Source organism: Osmerus mordax, chromosome 24 (genome assembly GCF_038355195.1).
Source record: "Osmerus mordax isolate fOsmMor3 chromosome 24, fOsmMor3.pri, whole genome shotgun sequence".
Classification (NCBI taxonomy): Eukaryota; Metazoa; Chordata; class Actinopteri; order Osmeriformes; family Osmeridae; genus Osmerus; species Osmerus mordax.
Window position 1 is genome coordinate 1,033,354 of NC_090073.1, and position 11,362 is coordinate 1,044,715.

The window sequence follows — 11,362 nt, forward strand, 5'->3', positions numbered from 1 at the left end:
CGGAAGTCAAACACAAAATGCAATACCACCTACATCCACCGGGGCCGTTGCTTCAAGCCGAGGGGCGAGGGGTGGGGGCTTGGGTGCTGGTCGTGTATTCATAGTTTTCACGTGACGTCATGTGGCAAAAAAGACTTTCCTCTGCCCGCCACCCATTATAAAGTCATACATTTTCTTTGAGTCAGTTGCTTTTGTGTTGCGGTGTATATTTGGACGGCTGACAAACAATGCCAGACGTCCAAATATACACGTATTTGCTCACACAACTTCATCAAGCTCAAGTAAAGTTAAAAACAAGAAAATATACAGGTATATTATTTATGGTATTTTTTCCCATAAAACGCATCTTTATGTAATCGGTTTGACAGTTTGTTGTGTATCGAGGCGACCAGCTGCAGTGGTCGTAGTGAGTTAAAGTTAGTTAGCTAAATAGTTGGGTTGTTGTGTTAGACACAACTAAATTCAAAATGCATTTGGAATTAAATGATTGGGAAATCCCTTTGCACCGATAGTCAACTGAATGTACATTTACATTTATTCATTTAGCAGACGCTTTTATCCAAAGCGACTTCCAAGAGAGAGCTTTACAAAGTGCATAGGTCACTGATAATAACAACAAGATAGCCCCAAAAACATTGCGGGTAGCCAAAACATGAAGCACATATTGTGAACAACCAAAATAAGTGCCAAAGGGAAGAACCACAAGAGCATGTAGTTAAACAAGTTACAATTAAACAACATGAATCGCTATAAGTGCAAGTGTACCTGTAGAAAAGCAAGCAACAGTAAAAATATTTCACAGCGAGTACAACAATTTAAATCAGTTACCACTAACCAACAAGAGCAGCAAGACTCTAAGCAAGAGTCATTGTGATCCTTGAGGAAACTAACATGGGGTCCAGCGAACCATTCCTAAGTACCATTGTACTTCCGGAAAAAGTGCGTCTTGAGCCTTTTCTTGAAGGTGGGGAGACAGTCAGTGTCTCTGATGGAGGTGGGGAGTTGGTTCCACCACTGGGGGGCCAGACAGGAGAAGAGCTTGTGTTGGGACCGGGCGCTCTTGACCACCAGGCGGTTGTCTGAAGAAGACCGTAGGTGGCTGGTGGAGGTGTAAGGCTGCAGGAGAGACTTGATGTAGTCGGGTGCAGTCCCGTTCACTGCTCGGAAGGTCAGTACCAGGGTCTTGAATCTGCCAGTGGAGGGAGATGAGGAGCGGGGTAACATGGGAGCGTCTGGGTAGATTGTAGACCAGGCGGGCCGCTGCGTTCTGAATCCTTTGGAGAGGGCGGGTTGCGCATGCTGGGAGACCGGCGAGCAGCGAGTTGCAGTAGTCCAACTTGGAGAGGACAAGTGCTTGGACTAGCAGCTGGATGGAGTGCTCAGACAGGTATCTCTTGATCTTCCGGATGTTGTAGAGGGTGAATCTACAAAACCGGGAGACTGCAGCAATGTGGGCTGTGAGGGAGAGCTCGTCATCCATGGTAACCCCAAGGTTCCTGGCAGAGGATGAAGGGGTCACCGTCGCATATCCCTGGGTGATTGGGGTCAGATGGCTGAGCGGTTAGGGAGTCGGGCTATTAATCAGAAGGTTGTTGGTTTGATTCCTGGCCGTGCAATATGACGTTGTGTCCTTGGGCAAGGCACTTCACCCTACTTGCCTCGGGGAGAATGTCCCTGTACTTATGTAAGTCGTTCTGGATAAGAGCGTCTGCTAAATGACTAAATGTAATGTAAATGATTGAGAGATTGTGGGAGATGGAGGGTTTGGCCGGGATGATGAGAAGCTCTGTTTTGGCAAGGTTCAGCTGGAGGTGGTGCTCGGTCATCCAGGCGGAGATGTCTGTGAGGCAGGCCTCAATCCTAGCTGAGATCCCCGGATTGGTCGGGGGGAACGACAGGTACAGCTGCGTGTCGTCAGCGTAGCAGTGGTAGGAGAAGCCATGGGAGGTGATGATTGGTCCAATGAGGTGGTGTACAGAGAGAAGAGGAGGGGTCCAAGGACGGAGCCCTGTGGGATGTAAAACAAAGACGATGTGTGAGGCTTGTGTTAAAGATCCTGTAAAGTCAATTCCATGATTTGCTTCTCAGTACATTATATACGTGTGAAATTAGTTCCTGAAAGCATGTGCAAAGCGCTAAAACTTTGTTGCACCGAAATGTGTAGTTAGACCGTAGAACAGTTTCTCTTCCGTTTTCAGATCAGGTTTTAATGGGCAGGGCCAAAAAGTTACCCATCTACATCATTTCGACCTATCTACGTCAGATCACTGACTGTACTCTTATTGTAGCCTACATCAGCTAGCTAGCTAGCTAGCTAGCTTCAGGATGTCTTCTTCCACCCGCAACTGCATCTTCCCTGGATGCAAAAACTTCAGCTGCGCTGCAACACTATTTAATTTCCCTATTGATGAGGAAAGGAAAAATAGGTGGATTGATTTTGTGAAGAGCAACGCTGACGGAAAGCTTCGGATAAACTCCAACAGCCGTCTCTGCAGTGGATAAGAGAGTCTGCTAAATGACTAAATAGAGTGACCATTTCACGGCGGATAGTTTTAACATGGACCAGAGACAGACGGGGTTCGCGGACACACAGCTTCTCTTGCAGCGCGGAGCCGTACCGAGCATCGCCCTCCCGGCCGTTCCTCCTCCGGTCGCACCTGGACAATCCACCGCCGCCAGCAGTTCATCACTCTGTTCTGTGTGCTTGTTATAATTATACTAGATAACTTTTCCAGAGGTATTTCTGCTATGAGTTAGTGCAAACCGCTAAATTGATATTAGGCTACTCGGTGTAGAATGATGGTATTTTGGTGACATGGTAGCTAATGTGTTAGAAATAGCCTAGTTGGAGAGCTCACTGTCTGCTGTCTCTGGTGTCCATTTTTACTGTTACCGTTCAGGGGAACATTTCATTTATATGCATCTGTATGTTTCACTCATTGAACAAATACATTCTAATTCTATACGGTTTTGCTCGGCTTTACGTAGCGTCCATTATCTGGGTCGGAGGTAGGCCAGGGGCGTAGCCAGGACATTATTTCTGGCGGGGCCAGCTCTGGCCAGTCTTTTATTTGGGGTGGCACTTGATTGCTTGCTTGATTTCTGCTACCTGTCACGTGTAATTGCAGTGTTGGGGGGGGCCAGCAGGGTGGCCATTCTCTGACCAATGGTGGCCGTGGCCTCCCCTGAGGTAGGCAGAGGGGCGGAGCTTCAGCTCCTTCAGGCGACACGCCCCCCCAGTCTCAAGCAGAGAAGACTGCAGATTTTTTCACGATTTCAAAGCCTAATTTAACATACTTGTCGGTGTTATTTCTTCATTCGAATTTGGATGGGTAGTTAATAACACATTATTCTGTGGTGTGCCGAACTTAAAACTAGTTTTCAGGTCCAGTTTACAGGATCTTTAAGACTGATTGGTTTTTCATACTCATTTGGTCCTTTGTTTTTATTTACGTTTTTCACAGCATCCCAACTTTTTGGGAATTGAGTTTGTAATAAGCAAAAATTAAAGGAAAAGTTGACTTTCCGTTTGAATAGTTAGCAGAGAGAGAGGGGTTAGCTAGTTTACAGTAATGATATCACAGTCATCACATATACAAAACCTTGCGGTTTTTAGGGACAGAAATACGGCAGCGGGAGCTGTATATGGATCGCAATACCCAACACTAGCAGTTTGTGTCCATATATTTCCTTTTCTTAAGCTAAGGACACAACGTCATCTGCCACGGCCAGGAATCGAACTGGCAACCTTCTGATTACTAGCCCGCTTCCATAACCACTCAGCCACCTGACTCCCCTGACTAGTAAGTAGTTAATATTGACTGACCACCCCCCTGTATCGGAATGAAATGGTTTGTTCCTGCCTTAGCGCACTTATCACTGACAGTGTTTAGTTGCAGACAGTAGACGCTCTAGTCGCCAGAAATAGTGATCACAATGTCGCCTAGTAAACATAACTCAGGTTTTCAAAGAAGGTCAGAGAAAAAAGAGAGATAGGAAAGACAAAGGAGAGGTTTTCAATCTGTAACCCAGTTTTTACCAAAAAAGGTGGGTAGCCAGTAGTCTGTGGTATTAGGTGCGTTCGACATGGACTGACTTCATGCAGCGCCGCAGTCGGATGCAGGCGAAGTGGCGGAACTAGAGTTTTATACATGGGGTGGCCAAGGGGTGGCCAAGGCTACTTCAGGGGGTCCAGTGACCCAAGACCCCCTGAAGTCAAGCAGAAATTGACTTGAAAAATATTAATAACTTGGTGCCCAACAACATTACAAATTTACAGTATAATATTTATGTTCATATATATTATGTTAACTAATAGCAAAGAAAAGTTTTGGAATTGGCCTAAACAAGACCAAATTAAATCTGTGTGATCATTTTTTTGGTATAATTTTAGAATGTCAGTGTACAAGCTAGTACACAGTGCAGGTATTATTTATTATACCTACTAACACAGATGTAAACACAATGTTAGGTTAAATTGGGAACTGATCTCTCGTCTATCTGATTACCGTATTTTTCGGAAAATAAGCCGCATCGTGTATAAGGCGCGCGCTGATACGTTAATTTAGATTGAATTATGGCCGTTAACTGACATCTATAGATACAGACTTTATTATTCCCACCATGAAGGGCAATTTATTTGAGAAGCTTGCACACACACACACACACACACCAAAAAAACTATTGGATGTAACGTATATAATCAAGTAGTGGTGATACAGAACTGTACGTAATTTGGGTCAATGTGCTGTGGTGTCAGTGTCATTTATTGGTATATGGCATATTTTTATATATACTGTATAAATGCATATATCACATGCATTGTGTACATCCTACAGAGCCAGGGCCCTCTCAGGTAGAGCTAGAAGGAGGAAGAAGTGTGGAAGCACAGGAAGAAGGGAAAGAAAGTTACAGTGATGATGAGGATGAGAGATGCATGGTGGAAGAAGACAGAAGTCATAAAAAGGATGTTGACCCAGGTTTGTGGCCAGCAGATTTGACTGACAGGGACAGGGAGGCTTTTGTGAGGGCACTGGCCTGCAGAGATGATGATGATGTACGTACACATGCAGACTTGCATGTAGGCTACAAATCACCAGCAGTAAATATTGTGCTAGTACTAGTATTGAACTACAAGAAGCAAGACAGTTGCAAGCTTTTAATTCGAGTTATGTAAAGCTTTTGATGGGACAGTTAGGTCCTAGATTTGTTGTGACAACAGCTGCGCAGAGGGGGCCCAATTTGATTTTTTTTGTCATGGGGCCCAAAATTCCTGGCGGCGCCCCTGACTGCTGTTTAATGGTGTGGTTCACTTTCCCATTTTGTAATTTATGGCTATAGAATGGGAAAGTGCATTGTTATGATTTTCTTCTAGGTTGGCCTACTCCTGATTGTAAATTCCCCACATCTATTGTGTATGTGGGTCAAAAATGGTCTAGATTCATGGAAAAAAACACCATTTATATTTAGTGTCTCTCCCCTTTATGTAACCACATTCATTTTTCAAAAATCATATGGCATTTCTAATTCTTTTGTTACTGAAAGTGTCAAAATATCATGTGGTGCGACCAGTCAGGCATGAGTGCTATTTTGGAAACTTCTGAAAATGTGCTCAATTTATTAACATTTATTTTCTGCCCATAGTCTTAGATGAAATTACAGTGCTCTTTTATTGATATTTCTGTCATAATATACAAACAAACTTTGTTTGACTATGCCCATTTTATGAAATATAATGCGGTGCGACCATCAAGAAATTACCATTTTGGAGCTTTTATTTTGAATTCCACTGAAAGACAGGAAGTTGCATCATACATAAGTTTGCAAAGGACCCTTGAAAGCAACAAGCAGGTTTATAACCCTCTCTAATATTTTGAAGAAAATAACTTTTTGAATGACTGGTATGTAGTTTCCACTTTTGGATGTCATGTGGTATGACCTCAAAAAGACAATACATTTTAATTTATTTTTACAAATGGATATTTTGATAGAAAATGTCATAGTGTCCTTCTGCGAGAAACTAGCTAGTTTTATTTAGGTGGCCAATGCTGTGTCTCTAAATTTTGACTGATGTGGTACGACCAAATATCATGTGGTGCGACCATTGAATCATGCCTTCCAAGACTGATATATATCCAATATCGACAGGTTTTGTGCTCTTCTTTTCTTTTGATGGTTTATATACAAATAGTAATTCATTTTAATATTCCATAAACAAGATTTTAAAGCTTTTCAAAATGTATTTCAGAGACAATGGTTTATGTTCATTGTATTCATAATAATAATAATATGAACAATAATAATAATAATATATTATTGTAATCAATTTTATCAGATGCTGATGCCAAGTAAAGTAAACAGGGAACGCGTCAATTCCGATCCTGCAGCAAGAGCAGAGTAGCCTGGTCCTACCAGACTCTCATACATTTCATTTGTACAGAGTCTGGGCTCTCCCCATTGACAAGCGTTAACTTCCTTGAAGGCGGGTACTCTGTTGAAGTTTAAAACTATTGGATCTGCCCAGAGCCACTCTGGATCTTCCATAACCAATAGCTAATGTTCGCCTTAGCCAACTCCTCCCACAAACGGAGCAAGCTGGAAAATCGAACTTTTCCCGAACCCCGTGGGGAGGAGGGCCACAACATCATGGCCCACCATGCTCCGGCTTTAACTTCTGTATATTCGGCAGCGTTGCCAACTCAAACTAGCACACAACATCAACATCATCGTTCTCAGCCACTCCCTTTGTTCGCTGATTTGACCGGCAAAAATTTGGGCGTAGAAAACCGGCTAATATATTGCAAACCAAGACGGAGTAATGAAGGAAAATGAAAATTGAGCGGAAGTACGTAGGAGGGTGGAGCCAGGCAAAGAGCAGAGTACCTTGCCTGGAAATCCAAACCCAAATCCGAAAGATTAAGGGTCTGGCTATGAGTAATGAAAATGGCCCAAATCAAGGGCCGGCACCAAGCATGCATTTGAAAATATCACTGCACACAATTGGATAACACTACGACCAATGTTTAGTGACTGATTCCAGACTTCGACATCGCAGCGCTGTTGTCATTTGTTTAGCTTGCCTCTGGCCCGCCTATCAGATACACCAATGTGATTGGTGAAGCTTGGCTCCAAGGGCATGGGTAATGAGCATCATTACTGAGCAAATTCAAATTGTGCTCTTGTTAGAACTGGATTTCCAGGGTAGTTCTTTCCAACAATCTTTGTTGTTCTTTGAATCTTTCATGAAATGTTTACAAAATGCCATGAATGGTCTATTCTCTTAAGCGGTTTGTGATAAAAAAAAATTACGAAAATGGTATGTTGTGGAAATGAAAACTAAATGTTTGCCTTCACTGAAAAAACAGTTAGATTTGATTACAAATCAGTTTTAGATTTTTGCATGCAACTTATTTCTTCCTAATCTATTGATTTTTGACAATATATGGGTGCCCCTTCATTTGGTGTGACCACACATCATGTGGTGCGACCAGTAATGACAATAACTGTATTAAAAAGAAAATGCAATATGTCATTTCTGAGGCTAAAATATTAATCTCTGATCGAGTATGCTTAAGGGAATTATATTGTTTAGACATATTTTTCAGTTTTGTGCAATTCACAGGAAAAATGTGTATGTTAACTACATGTAGGTGACTGTGATGTTATAGAACAAAAACAAATATCAACAACTATAGAATTTCAGAAGAAATCCAGATAATTTGTTTCTACAGACTTCATATTCCTGAGAACTTGTAAAATAAATGTAAATAGGTAAAGGAAATATGTTCATTTTTTAAATATTTCACGGTCGCACCACATGCCATTTTTAAAGATCCTGTGAAGTAAATTCCATGTTTTGCTTCTAAGTACATTATATACCTGTGAAATGAGTTCCTGAAAGCATGTGCAAAGCGCTAAAACCTTGTTGCACTGAAATGTGGAGTTAGACCGAAGAACAGTTTCTCTTCCGTTTTCAGATCAGGTTTTAATGAGCCAAAAAATGCCCTATCTACGTCATTTCGCCCCATCTACGTCAGATCACTGAATGGCTCCTCCTGCTGTACTTTTATTGGGTGTGCTCAAGCCTTCGGCGAGAGCACAACCTTTGTTCTCTCACATATATATTATTATTATTTTTATTTTTATTTCTTTTTGCCCCCCTAAAACTCAGTAAATACTTGGCCTACATAGACAACGTAGGTGTCAAAAGTTTCGTCTTGGTAGCGATTGAGTTGCTTCTATTGGAATTTACGTTCCGTTGCATGGTTTAAGCGTAAGTTAAGTTTTTGTGGCGAAAAGTGAAGCTAACGGTGGCTAATTTGCTAGCCACAGTCACTGACGTTACTAACGTCACTGCGTCACTAACGTCACGAAAACACGCGTGACTACCTTTGCCACAACATTCGTTTCACATCTGTTAACTTGGGGGATAGCTAGGCTAACTATAGCTTTACTGCAAGGCAGCTGCAGAAACGCCACAAGAAAAGAGGCCAGGGTGATAACTATTTACTCATTTTACTTTGTGATATGACACACAATTGTGATGTGTAATGTACAATATAAGCTGATATTATTAAGGAAGTACATCTACTTTCGGAAACAGTAGTCTACTATTTCACTGAAGTATTAGCATCATGACATTAGCCTGTGTTTCCCGGGCAACACATACTACAGTGGTCTATGATGTAGCGTTATCTGTTTTCAATCGTTAAAATAAACATTCCTCACATATACATTTTCGTTGTAGGATTTATTCTGACATTAGAAAACGATTTGTTGGTGAAATTACCATTACCTGTGGTTTCAAACCAGTGTAGCTCACTGCAACGCTGTAGCTTACGCGAGACACACTACAAAAACATCTACAGTAGCTACAGTACAGTACACAGCTGTTTAGGAAGTCAAACGGCGACAGAAAATGTTCGGCACTCCCCTTACTTAAATCAAAAGTCTATCTAACTACTAACCTGAACTTCATTGCCACAGCCTAAACGTTGTCAATCTGTTCATGAAAATAATTAATTTCAGCCTAAACCGTACAACGGAACGTTAAATCCAATTCAACCAACGCAATCGCTACCAAGACGAACACAGCAGTAGTCTAGTACTGTACCGTAGTAGTACAATTTACCGGGGCAGCTTCTCAACACAGGGCTATATCGCATTTTGCGTTGTTACTGACAATGATCGCTACCAGTGAGCTTTTTATGAATGAGCAATTTTCCACTAAATAAATGTCAAGCTTATTTACGTTTTGGGGGGCATATTTTCAGTTAGCAGATGGTACCGTTTGAATTGCGATTCCATCTTCTACTGCCGGGTAACGTCGTAGAATAATCTTCAAAGGGGTTGTTTATTCATGAATGAATGCAATATGAGTAGGCTAAATGCCTGAAAATATCATGAGAAGAGAAAAACTTAAAATGACGTTTAAATCATAGAGATTAGGTCAATTTTTACACCGGTCTGCAATAATGTCACGAAAACACGCGTGACTACCTTTGGCAGAACATTCGTTTCGCATCTGTTAACTTGGGGGATAGCTAGGCTAACTATAGCTTTACTGCAAGGCAGCTGCAGAAACGCCACAAGAAAAGAGGCCAGGGTGATAACTATTTACTCATTTTACTTTGTGATATGACACACAATTGTGATGTGTAATGTACAATATAAGCTGATATTATTAAGGAAGTACATCTACTTTCGGAAACAGTAGTCTACTATTTCACTGACATATTAGCATCATGACATTAGCCTGTGTTGCCCGGGCAACACATACTACAGTGGTCTATGATGTATCTGTTTTCAATCGTTAAAATAAACATTCCTCACATATACATTTTCGTTGTAGGATTTATTCTGACATTAGTAAACGATTTGTTGGTGAAATTACCATTACCTGTGGTTTCAAACCAGTGTAGCTCACTGCAACGCTGTAGCCTACCCGAGACACTAGTGTGAGTACTAGTAGCTAACAAAAACTCCTCAGCTGTTCAAGTCAAACGGTGACAGAACATGTTCGGCACTCCCCTTACTCAAAAGTCTTTCAATAGTTGAAACAATCTGACTACTAACCTGAACTTCATTGCCACAGCCTAAACTTTGTCAATCTGTTCATGAAAATAATTAATTTCAGCCTAAACCGTACAACGGAACGTTAAATCGAATTCAACCAACGCAATCGCTACCAAGACGAACACAGCAGTAGTCTAGTACTGTACTGTAGTAGTACAATTTACCGGGGCAGCTTCTCCACACAGGGCTATATCGCATTTTGCGTTGTTACTGACAATGATCGCTACCAGTGAGCTTTTTATGAATGAGCGATTTTCCACTAAATAAATGTCAAGCTTATTTACGTTTTTGGGGGCATATTTTCAGTTAGCAGATGGTACTGTTTGAATCGCGATTCTATCTTCTGCCGGTAAAGTCGTAGAATAATCTTCAAAGGGGGTTCTTTATTAATGAATGAATGCAATATGAGTAGGCTAAATGCCTGAAAATATCACGAGAAGGGACAACTTAAAAGGACGTTTAAGTCATAGAGATTAGGTCAATTTTTACACCGGTCTGCCAAATGTATTCGTTTTGATTCAGCCTGTCAGCTGCCTCTTGCAGGGGAAATGAGAAGACATCATATTTCATTCTACACTTCACTCGTATTTTGAGTTGTAAATGAGCAGCAAAAAAAGGATGCTTTTAAATCTATGTAATCTTTATAAATAATAAGTAGGCCCGATGCATTTTTATATAAAATATACAGACCCCTGTGCAACCGACGCAAGCAAGCACACCCTACAATTTCCCCAGAAATTGTATCCTCTCTAGTTGTAGCTTACATCAGCTAGCTAGCTAGCTTCAGGATGTCTCCCGCAACTGCATCTTCCCTGGATGCAAGAACTCCAGCTGCGCTGAACGCCATTTAAGTTGATAATGAAAGGAAAAATAGGTTGATAGATTTTGTGAAGAGCCACGCTCATGGAAAGCTTCGGATAATCTCCAACAGCCGCCTCTGCGCCACTGACCATTTCACGGCGGACAGTTTTAACATGGACCAGAGACAGACGGGGTTCACCAATACACGGCTTCTCTTGCAGCGCGAAGCCGTACCGAGCATCGCCCCCCCGGCCGTTCATCCTCCGGTCGCACCTGGACCATCCACCGCCGCCAGCAGTTCATCACTCAGTTCTGTGTGCTTGTTATAATTATACTAGATAACTTTTCCAGAGGTATTTCTGCTATAATTAGTGCAAACCGCTAACTTGATATTAGGCTTCTCGGTGTAGAATGATGGTATTTTGGTGAAATGGTAATGTGCTAGAAGTAGTTGGAGAGCTCACTGTTTGCTGTCTGCTGTAAATGT